Raw genomic sequence first — 9,951 nt, forward strand, 5'->3', positions numbered from 1 at the left:
GTTGGTGCTGTTAGCTGCCTTTGCAGTGCTGTGATGCATGCCTTATGCACAGACATATGGGGGCTGAAGACAAGGGAGAAGAGAAGCAGGCACTGAACCGTCCTTAGCGTTCATCCCCTGCTCAGACAGACAGAGCTAAGTATGACACTAAGACAGGTATGAAGACTAAACTAATGGCTGTCTCACAGACAGTGTGCTTTAGCCTACAGGTATTTATTTTGGTGAGATACATTCGCTTATTCCTCAAATGTAGCCTATTTATCTGCCCCTCTTGAAAGAGATTACATCAGTAAAATGAATAATAGATTTAAAACGTCATGAGAAAATAAAGACTTAAATATCCTCAGACAATAAATCTAGAAATCCATAGCTGTAGGCAATTTCACTGTGATAAGGGAGCCGCTGTCTCCAAAGCGCTTGTTACCATTCGCGCCACGTCAACGGTGACGGTCTTAAGTATATCCTCCTTTCGTAGCTATTACAGAGGGCTACTTGTGTTTTAAACATGTGACTGGGTGAGAACGGGGGTAAAAGGGAGAGAGGAGAGCTAAAAAAGCCCGTGTCTGCTGTTTCACCTATTGAAATTTGGCTCTCCCACTCTCTCAGACGGCGCTGCGGAGTAGGCGGGTCAAGCAGAGCCCGGTGCTGGCGTGGACTTTATAAAATAATATTTAACCACTGGCCAGAGATACTTAAACATCCGGTGAAGCAATACCCAACTGCATTCCTCCGTAGTTGCCTTCCTGCCAGTCGCCCACTGGTGTTTCTAACCCGAGGCGCGCACGCATTCCCCCACCAGGCGGAATTGCGCCCGCTCTCCGTCGATACTTTAATTTAGTAATTATCCCCGGACAGGTCAAAACTCTGCTTCCAGGAAGGTTAAGGTATTCCCGGATAATCGTAGCCCTTTATGAAAAGCTTTTTTCTACCTAACTTCCCCAGTGGGCCGGAGCGATAGGAAGCATTGCTAAGGCGCAGCGCAGCCCGACTTGTCGAATCGTTTTCCTTCTATTACTCATCGGATGTTGTGGAGTTTTGTGGGTCTCGTCCAATTCACAACTCATTCACACCGATGAACGTTTTGGTAGTTCTATGGACATATTCGCTGATTCAGCAAGATAATGGGAGACGCTGAGTTGAACTTTGTCTGCTGTTCTGAATCGCGGTGAGTTGAGATATCCATCTTTTATAAGACCTATTGTTAGTAAGCCTGGAAAGAGCTTAGTTTTTTGTTACGTAATGGTTTGCATTTTCCTAAAATTGCATGAACACTGTCACGCAATGTAGGGACAGATTGGTTAGACCTATAACTGAATGCCAGAGGTAGCCAAACCTTGAAAATAGCATGATGTTCTCTCTCTTACACACACACACACACACACACAGTGCCACCTCTGCCTATAGCCAGACTACGTGCTGCACTTGGGCCCCGGTGGCGATAGTTGGCCACCCGCTAAAACATTCATAAAAATAAATTTACCGTTGAGAGATTACATAGCAGAATACACAACGTGCCATTTCAAAAGTTTTTATCTTATGTCAGTCACTGACATAACGAGGTGGCTAGAGCTGGTTCTACGCACACACGCGGACATACACAACATTGGTATGCACCTTTACATACATGCACACAGATTCCCCCCCTTCTCTTTTTCACTCCCTCCTTCCTTCCTCATTTTCCAATTGCCACCCTGGCACCAAGTCTATATCCCTGAGGGTGTATTGGCTTGCCTGCAGAGCAGAGCAAAGCAGAGCTGGGGATCAGATCTCTAACACTGATGTGGTGTGAGCAAGTCTGCCTAGTGCTAGCCAGTCAGTCAGGCAGAACCAGCAGCTTCCAGCCATCCACAAACAATTTTACCTCAGATTTCATAATTATACACTTCACCCTCAAGCCTTTCAAAACCTTCCTTGATTCCCATGGCTTTGAAAGCAGGGAAAGAATGTCATGAAAGCCAAGCACCCTCAATCCACAAACACCACTGTAAATGTTGCTCCTAAATCAAAATAGAATAACTTGGCATTGATAAATTGAATGAACCCAGTACAGCACAATGACATAACGTTATACATTTGTGCTGCTCTTGAAAGGGGGATATTGCGGTCATTGTGGATTTAGAGTATTTCGATTTATTGAAATGGTTTATATAGTCAATTTGATCCCTTTCAGATAATTATACTAAATACTGCATACCAAATACTTTATACTATTGCGTATCAGCTTGCGCTAATCCTGACTTGACATGAATCAATGTTTGGTAAATATGCCAAAATAATAGACATTCACTCATCTGCCAGTTGTCAAACAGACAATGGTCGGCGAATCTTGTTTCAAAGAAACTCAATGTTGTATCTATGCCTGTGGAGAGACTATGAAAATGATGTGTGAACTTGGTTAATGCATGAGTCATATCTGAAGATATTGTAGAGATAGATCTATATGATGGAGATGTATTGATGTCTCTGGTTAAGGCTCCATTGGGTGAACTTATGTCAGCTTTGGTTTATCAATACAATTGGAGGGAGTCAGTACTGTCATAGTCTATGAGTCTCTCACGTTAGCTGTTAGCTCAGAGAGCCCCAGAGTCAAAACATGGGAAGATGTTTAGCACTGAGTGCTAAAGCCTCTATGTACAGTATGTGACCTGCAAGGGAATGGACCACGTTAATGTGTTTGTGTGCGAGTGCGTATGAATATGTGTTCATATAACTTCTCCATAAAATTGGTGCAGGCCCAGCTTCCTAAAGGGTTCAATTTCTTGTTACTTTGTGGAGGCCTTGGGGTAATTTATCTCCAGAGACTGTATAAAGAGTGTGTCCATTGCCACGTCCAGACTTAAGAGCTGAATGCTGCATTCATGTCCTGTGGTGTATAGTGAGAGAGCTTGGTGGCCCAGCTGTACCCCGTCAACATTATATACAGTGCCTTGCAAAAGTATTCATCCCCCTTGGCGTTTTTCCTATTTTGTTGCATTACAACCTGTAATTTAAATGTATTTTTGGGAGGTATTTCATGTAATGGACATACACAAAATAGTCCAAATTGGTGAAGTAAAATAACATGTTTGGAAAAAAAAAAAATACGGAAAAGTGGTGCGTGCATATGGTGTAACCACGCCAGCCCAGGACCTCAATATCTGGCTTCTTCACCTGGGGGATCGTCTGAGGCAGGGTGCTGAGGAGTATTTCTGTCTGTAATAAAGCCCTTTTGTGCGGAAAAGCTCATTCTGATTGGCTGGGCCTGACTCCCTAGTGGGTGGGCCTGGCTCCCAAGTGGTTGAGCCTATAACCTCCCAGGCCCACCTATGGCTGCACCCCTGCATAGCCATGTGAAATCCATAGATCAGGGCCTACTGAATTTAATTAAATTGGCTAATTTCCTTATGAACTGTAACTAAGTAAAATCTTTTAAATTGTTGCATGTTCATGTTGGATATATGTTTTTGTTCAGTATAGCATTTGCAAAATCAACAGCTATTGTTTCAATTCAACCTCTGGTTCATCTCAAATGTAATGATATTTAGTGATGTTGATTTGTGTTTGGCTGTCAACATAACCAAATATCAACATTTGAAGGAGATGTTGCCTGTAATCCATGGCTTCTGGTTGGGATATACAGTTGAAGTCGGAAGTTTACATACACCTTAGCTAAATTCATTTAAACTCAGTTTTTCTTAATTCTTAACATTTAATCCTAGTAAAAATTGTTATGAAATACAAAAACCTTAAATGCTATAACTTCAATTTCTCAAACATATGACTATTTTACACCATTTTAAAGACAAGACTCTCCTTAATCTAACCACATTGTCCGATTTCAAAAAGGCTTTACAGCGAAAGCAAAACATTAGATTATGTTAGGAGAGTACCCAGCCAGAAATAATCACACACCCATTTTTCAAGTTAGCATATATGTCACAAAAACCAAAACCACAGCTAAATGCAGCACTAACCTTTGATGATCTTCATCAGATGACACTCCTAGGACATTATGTTATACAATACATGCATTTTTGTTCAATCAAGTTCATATTTATATCAAAAAACAGCTTTTTACATTAGCATGTGACGTTCAGAACTAGCATACACACCGAAAACTTCCGGTGAATTTACTAAATTACTCTTGATAATCGTTTACAAAATACATAACAATTATTTAAAGAATTATAGATACAGAACTCATTTATGCAATCGTGGTGTCACATTTTAAAATAGCTTTTCGGCAAAAGCACATTTTGCAATATTCTGAGTAGATAGCTCGGCCATCAAGGCTAGCTAAACAGACACTCGCCAACATCGAGGCTCAGTAAACTCAGAATTACTAGTAGAAAAATTGGATTAACTTTGCTGTTCTTCGTCAGAATGCACTCCCAGAACTTCTACTTCAACCACAAATGTTGTTTTGGTTCAAAATAATCCATAGTTATGTTCAAATATCCTCCGTTTTGTTCGTGCGTTCAGGTCCCTATCCGAAGGGTGACGCGCGGACGCATGTCGTGACAAAAAAAATCAAAATATTCCATTACCGATGTCAAACTCTGTTTAAAATCAATTTTTATGCTATTTTTTTCGTAAAATAGCGATAATATTCCAACCGGGCGACGTTGTTTTCGTTCATAGGCTGAAAGAAAAACATGGCCACTTCTCGGGGCCGCGCATCTCCTGTCTCTGAGCCACCAGCCTGACCACTCACAAACAGCGCTCCTGTACCTAGCCCAGAGACAGCAGAGATCTCATTCCACTTTCTGGCGCCTTCAGAGAGCCTATGGGAGCCTTAGAAATTGTCACGTTACAGCAGAGATCCTGTGTTTTCGACAGAGATGCCACAGAAGCACAAGAAATGGTCAGAGAGGGCACTTCCTGTATGGAATCTTCTCAGGTTTTGGCCTGCCATATGAGTTCTGTTATACTCACAGACACCATTCAAACAGTTTTATAAACTTTAGAGTGTTTTCTATCCAAATCTACCAATTATATGCATATTCTCGTTTCTGGAAAAGAGTAGTAACCAGTTTAAATCGGGTACGTTTTCTATCCGGCTGTGAAAATACTGCCCCCTACCCTAGAGAGGATAAGGTTTTGAGGCTGACGTTTGGCAACTAAAACTTCAGCTCCCTCCACAGATTTTCTATGGGATTAAGGTCTGGAGACTGGCTAGGCCACTCCAGGACCTTAATGTGCTTCTTCTTGAGCCACTCCTTTGTTGCCTTGGCTGTGTGTTTGGGTCATTGTCATGCTGGAATGCCCATCCACGACCCATTTTCAATGCCCTGGCTGAGGGATGGAGGTTCTCACCCAAGATTTGACAGTACATGGCCCCGTCAAATGATGCGGTGAAGTTGTCCTGTCCCCTTAGCAGAAAAACACCCCCAAAGCATAATGTTTCCACCTTCATGTTTGACGGTGGAGATGGTGTTGTTGGGGTCATAGGCAGCGTTCCTCCTCCTCCAAATACGGCGAGTTGAGTTGAGTTGATGCCAAAGAGCTCCATTTTGGTCTCATCTGACCACAACACTTTCACCAGTTGTCCTCTGAATCATTCAGATGTTCATTGGCAAACTTCAGACGGGCATTTATATGTATTCTTGAGCAGGGGGACCTTGCGGGCGCTGCAGGATTTAAGTCCTTCACGGAGTAGTGTGTTACCAATTGTTTTCTTGGTGACTATGGTCCCAGCTGCCTTGAGATCATTGACAAGATCCTCCTGTGTAGTTCTGGGCTGATTCCTCACTGTTCTCATGATCATTGCAACTCCACGAGGTGAGATCTTGCATGGAACCCCAGGCCGAGGGATATTGACAGTTCTTTTGTGTTTCTTCCATTTGCGAATAATCGCACCAAATGTTGTCACCTTCTCACCAAGCTGCTTGGCGATGGTCTTGTAGCCCATTCCAGCCTTGTGTAGGTCTACAATCTAGTCCCTGATATCCTTGAACAGCTCTTTGGTCTTGGCCATGGTGGACAGTTTGGAATCTGATTGATTGCTTCTGTGGACAGGTGTCTTTTTTACAGGTAACAAGCTGCGGTTAGGAGCACTCCCTTTACGAGTGTGCTCCTAATCTCAGCTCGTGACCTGTATAAAAGACACCTGGGAGCCAGAAATCTTTCTGATTGAGAGGGGGTCAAATACTTATTTCCCTCACTAAAATTCAAATAAATGTATAACATTTTTGACGTGTTTTTCTGGATATTTTTGTTGTTATTCTGTCTCTCACTGTTCGAATAAACCTACCATTAAAATTATAGACTGATCCTTTCTTTATCAGTGGGCAAACGTACAAAATCAGCAGGGGATCAAATACTTTTTCCCCCCACTGTAGATAAGCGAGACTAAATACCCCACGAATGACCCAACTTAAAACAGGTGCAACAAAAGACAGACTAGACCAAACGAAAAGGGAAAAAGGGATCGGTGGCAGCTAGTAGACCGACGACGACCGCCAAGCGCCGCCCGAACGGGGAAAGGAGCCACCTTCGGTAGAAGTTGTGACAGTACCCCCCCTGACACCGACCAAGAGGACGACCCGGAGGGCGAGGGGCAGGGTGATCCGGATGGAGGCTGTGGAACTCACACAGCAGTGATGGGTTCAAGATGTCCAGCACCTCTCCTCCGGACCGTACCCCTCCAAGTCCACGAGGTACTGCAGGCTCCCCACCCGACGCCTAGAGTCCAAGATGGAACGGACTCTGTACGCCGGGGCCCCCTCGATGTCCAGGGGGGCCGGAGGGATCTCTAGCACCTCAACGTCCTGCAGTGGACCAGCTACCACCGGCCTGGGGAGAGACACATGAAACGAGGGGTTAATACGGTAGTAAGAGGGAAGCTGTAACCTATAACACACCTCGTTTATTCTCCTCAGGACTTGAAATGGCCCCATAAACCACGGCCCCAGCTTCTGGCAGGGCAGGCGTAGGGGCAGGTTTCGGGTCGAGAGCCAGACCCGGTTCCCTGGCGCGAACACGGGAGCCTCACTGTGGTGGCGGTCAGCCCTCTCCTTCTGGCGACCACCGGCCCGTTTCAGGGATTCCTGGACGGCTCTCCAGGTCTCCTTTGAGCGCTGCACCAATTCCTTCACTGCAGGAGCCTCGGTCTGGCTCTGATGCCATGGTGCCAGGACCGGCTGGTAACCCAACACGCACTGAAATGGCGACAGGTTCGTAGAGGAGTGGCGTAGAGAATTGTGAGCCATCTCGGCCCATGGCACGAACCTCGCCCACTCTCCGGGCCGGTCCTGGCAATAGGACCGCAGAAACCTGCCCATATCCTGATTAATTCTCTCCACCTGCACATTACTCTCGGGGGGGAAAACCCGAGGTCAAGCTGATCAAAACCCCCAGACGCTCGCTCCATAAATGCCCTCCACACCCGGGACGTGAACTGGGGACCCCGATCAGAGACTATGTCCTCAGGCACCCCGTAGTGCCGGAAGATGTGAGTAAACAGGGCCTCCGCGGTCTGTAGGGCCGTAGGAAGACCGGGCAAAGGGAGGAAACGGCAGGACTTAGAAAACCGATCCACAATGACCAGGATCGTGGTGTTCCCCTGAGACGGAGGGAGATCGGTGAGGAAGTCCACCGACAGGTGGGACCAAGGCCGCTGTGGAACGTGGAGGGGCTGTAACTTCCCTCTAGGCAGGTGTCTAGGAGCCTTACACTGGGCGCACACCGAACAGGAGGAGGCATAAACCCTAACGTCCTTCACCAATGTGGGCCACCAGTAGCTCCCCCTAAGACCCCGCACCGTCCGCTCAATACCCGGATGACCAGAGGGTAATGTGTGCACCCACCTGATCAATCGATCGCGAACACCAAGCGGGACGTACCTCCGACCCGCAGGACACTGTGGTGGAGTAGGTTCTGACCGTGACGCCCGCTCGATGTCCGCGTCCACCTCCCAGACTACTGATGCCACCAGACAATAGGCCGGAAGTATGGGAGTGGGATCAATGGACCGCTCCTCGGCATCATAGAGACGAGACAGTGCGTCGGCCTTGGCGTTACAGGAACCTGGTATATAGGAGATAGTGAAACGAAATCTGGTGAAAAACATCGCCCACCAGGCCTGACGAGGATTCAGTCTCCTCGCCGCCCGGATGTACTCCAGATTACGGTGGTCAGTCCAGATGAGAAAAGGGTGTTGCGCCCCCTCAAGCCAATGTCTCCACATCTTCAGGGCCCTTACCACAGCCAGCAACTCCCTGTCCCCCACATCATAGTTTCGCTCCGCCAAACAGAGCTTCCTTGAAAAGAAAGAGCAGGGGCGAAGCTTCAGGGGCGTGCCCGAGCGCTGTGATAGCACGGCTCCAACACCAGCCTCGGACGCGTCCACCTCCACTATGACTGGCAAAGAGGGGTCCGGATGTGCCAAACAGTCTTCAGACGACCAAAAGCTCTGTCCGCCTACCACCGCAAACGCACGACCCCCCCCCCCTTTCAACAGTGAGGTAATGGGAGCTGCCACCTGCCGAAAACCCCGGATAAACCTCCGGTAGTAATTGGGAAACCCTAAAAACCGCTGCACCTCCTTTACCGTGGTCGGAGTCGGCCAATTACGCACGGACGAAATGCGGTCACACTCCATCACCACCCCAGATGTGGAAATGCGATACCCCAGAAAAGAGACGGCTTGTTTGGAGAACACACATTTCTCGGCCTTGACTTACATGTCATGCTCCAACAGTCGCCCAAGCACCTTACCTACCAGAGACACATGCGCGGCGGGTGTAGCGGAGTAGATCAGAATGTCATCGATGTACACCACCACACCCTGCCCGTGCAGGTCTCTGAGAATCTCATCTACAAAGGATTGGAAAACGGCTGGAGCATTCTTCAACCATACGGCATGTCGAGATACTCATAATGTCCAGATGTGGTACTAAACGCGGTCTTCCACTCATCTCCATCTCGGATACACACCAAGTTATATGCACTCCTGAGATCCAGTTTTGTGAAGAAGCGTGCTCCGTGAAATGACTCCACCGCCGTGGCGATGAGAGGTAGCGGGTAACTGAATCCCACTGTGATGGAATTTAGACCTCTATAGTCAATGCACGGACGCAAACCTCTATCCTTTTTCTTCACAAAAAAGAAACTCGAGGAGACGGGTGACGTGGATGGCCGAATGTATCCCTGCCTCAGCGATTCAGCGACATATTTCTCCATAGCCACCGTCTTCTCCTGTGACAGGGGATACACGTGACTCCTGGGAAGTGCAGCATTAAAACCTGTTGGTGCTAGGGGGCAGTATTGACACGGCTGGATAAAAAACATACCCGATTTAATCTGGTTACCACTCCTACCCAGTAACTAGAATATGCATATACTTATTACATATGGATAGAAAACACCCTAAAGTTTCTAAAACTGTTTGAATGGTGTCTGTGAGTATAACAGAACTCAAATGGCAGGTCAAAACCTGAGAGATTCCTTTACAGGAAGTGGCCTGTCTGACCATTTCTTGAACTTCTTTTCCATCTCTATCTTTTACTAAGGATCTCTGCTCTAACGTGACACTTCCCACGTCTTCCATAGGCTCTCAGAGCCCGGGAAAAAACAGAATGTCGTCATTCCAGCCCCAGGCTGAAACACATTATCGCCTTTCTCAAGTGGCCGATCAAGGGACTCTGGGCTTATGCGCATGACCCGACCGCCCCCGCCTTTGTGATTTTTTTCCTCTGTTTGCCGAAAAGGAGATTCCCTGTCGGAATATTATCGCTTTTCTACGAGAAAAATGGCGTAAAAATTGATTTTAAACAGCGGTTGACATGCTTCGAAGTACGGTAATGGAATATTTAGAATTTTATTGTCACGAATTGCGCCATGCGCGCGACACTTCTTTACTATTTCGGATAGTGTCTGGAACACACGAACAAAACGCCGCTATTCGGATATAACGATGGATTATTTTGGACCAAACCAACATTTGTTATTGAAGTAGCAGTCCTGGGAGTG

At 46.6% G+C, this 9,951-nt stretch overlaps 1 protein-coding gene across 1 annotated transcript in view; it reads left to right on the forward strand.

Moving 5' to 3' along the window:
* Nucleotides 1–555: 555 nt before the first annotated feature.
* The window catches only part of LOC106584146 (BMP/retinoic acid-inducible neural-specific protein 3), an 83,219-nt gene continuing 73,823 nt past the window's right edge, over nt 556–9,951 (forward strand). The window contains exon 1 of the mRNA XM_014169065.3: nt 556–1,165. The gene's annotated coding sequence lies outside the window, so the exon portion shown is untranslated. The remainder of the gene's footprint in view (nt 1,166–9,951) is intronic.

This window comes from Salmo salar, chromosome 23, assembly GCF_965601325.2.
Source record: "Salmo salar chromosome 23, fSalSal1, whole genome shotgun sequence".
Taxonomy (NCBI): domain Eukaryota; kingdom Metazoa; phylum Chordata; class Actinopteri; order Salmoniformes; family Salmonidae; genus Salmo; species Salmo salar.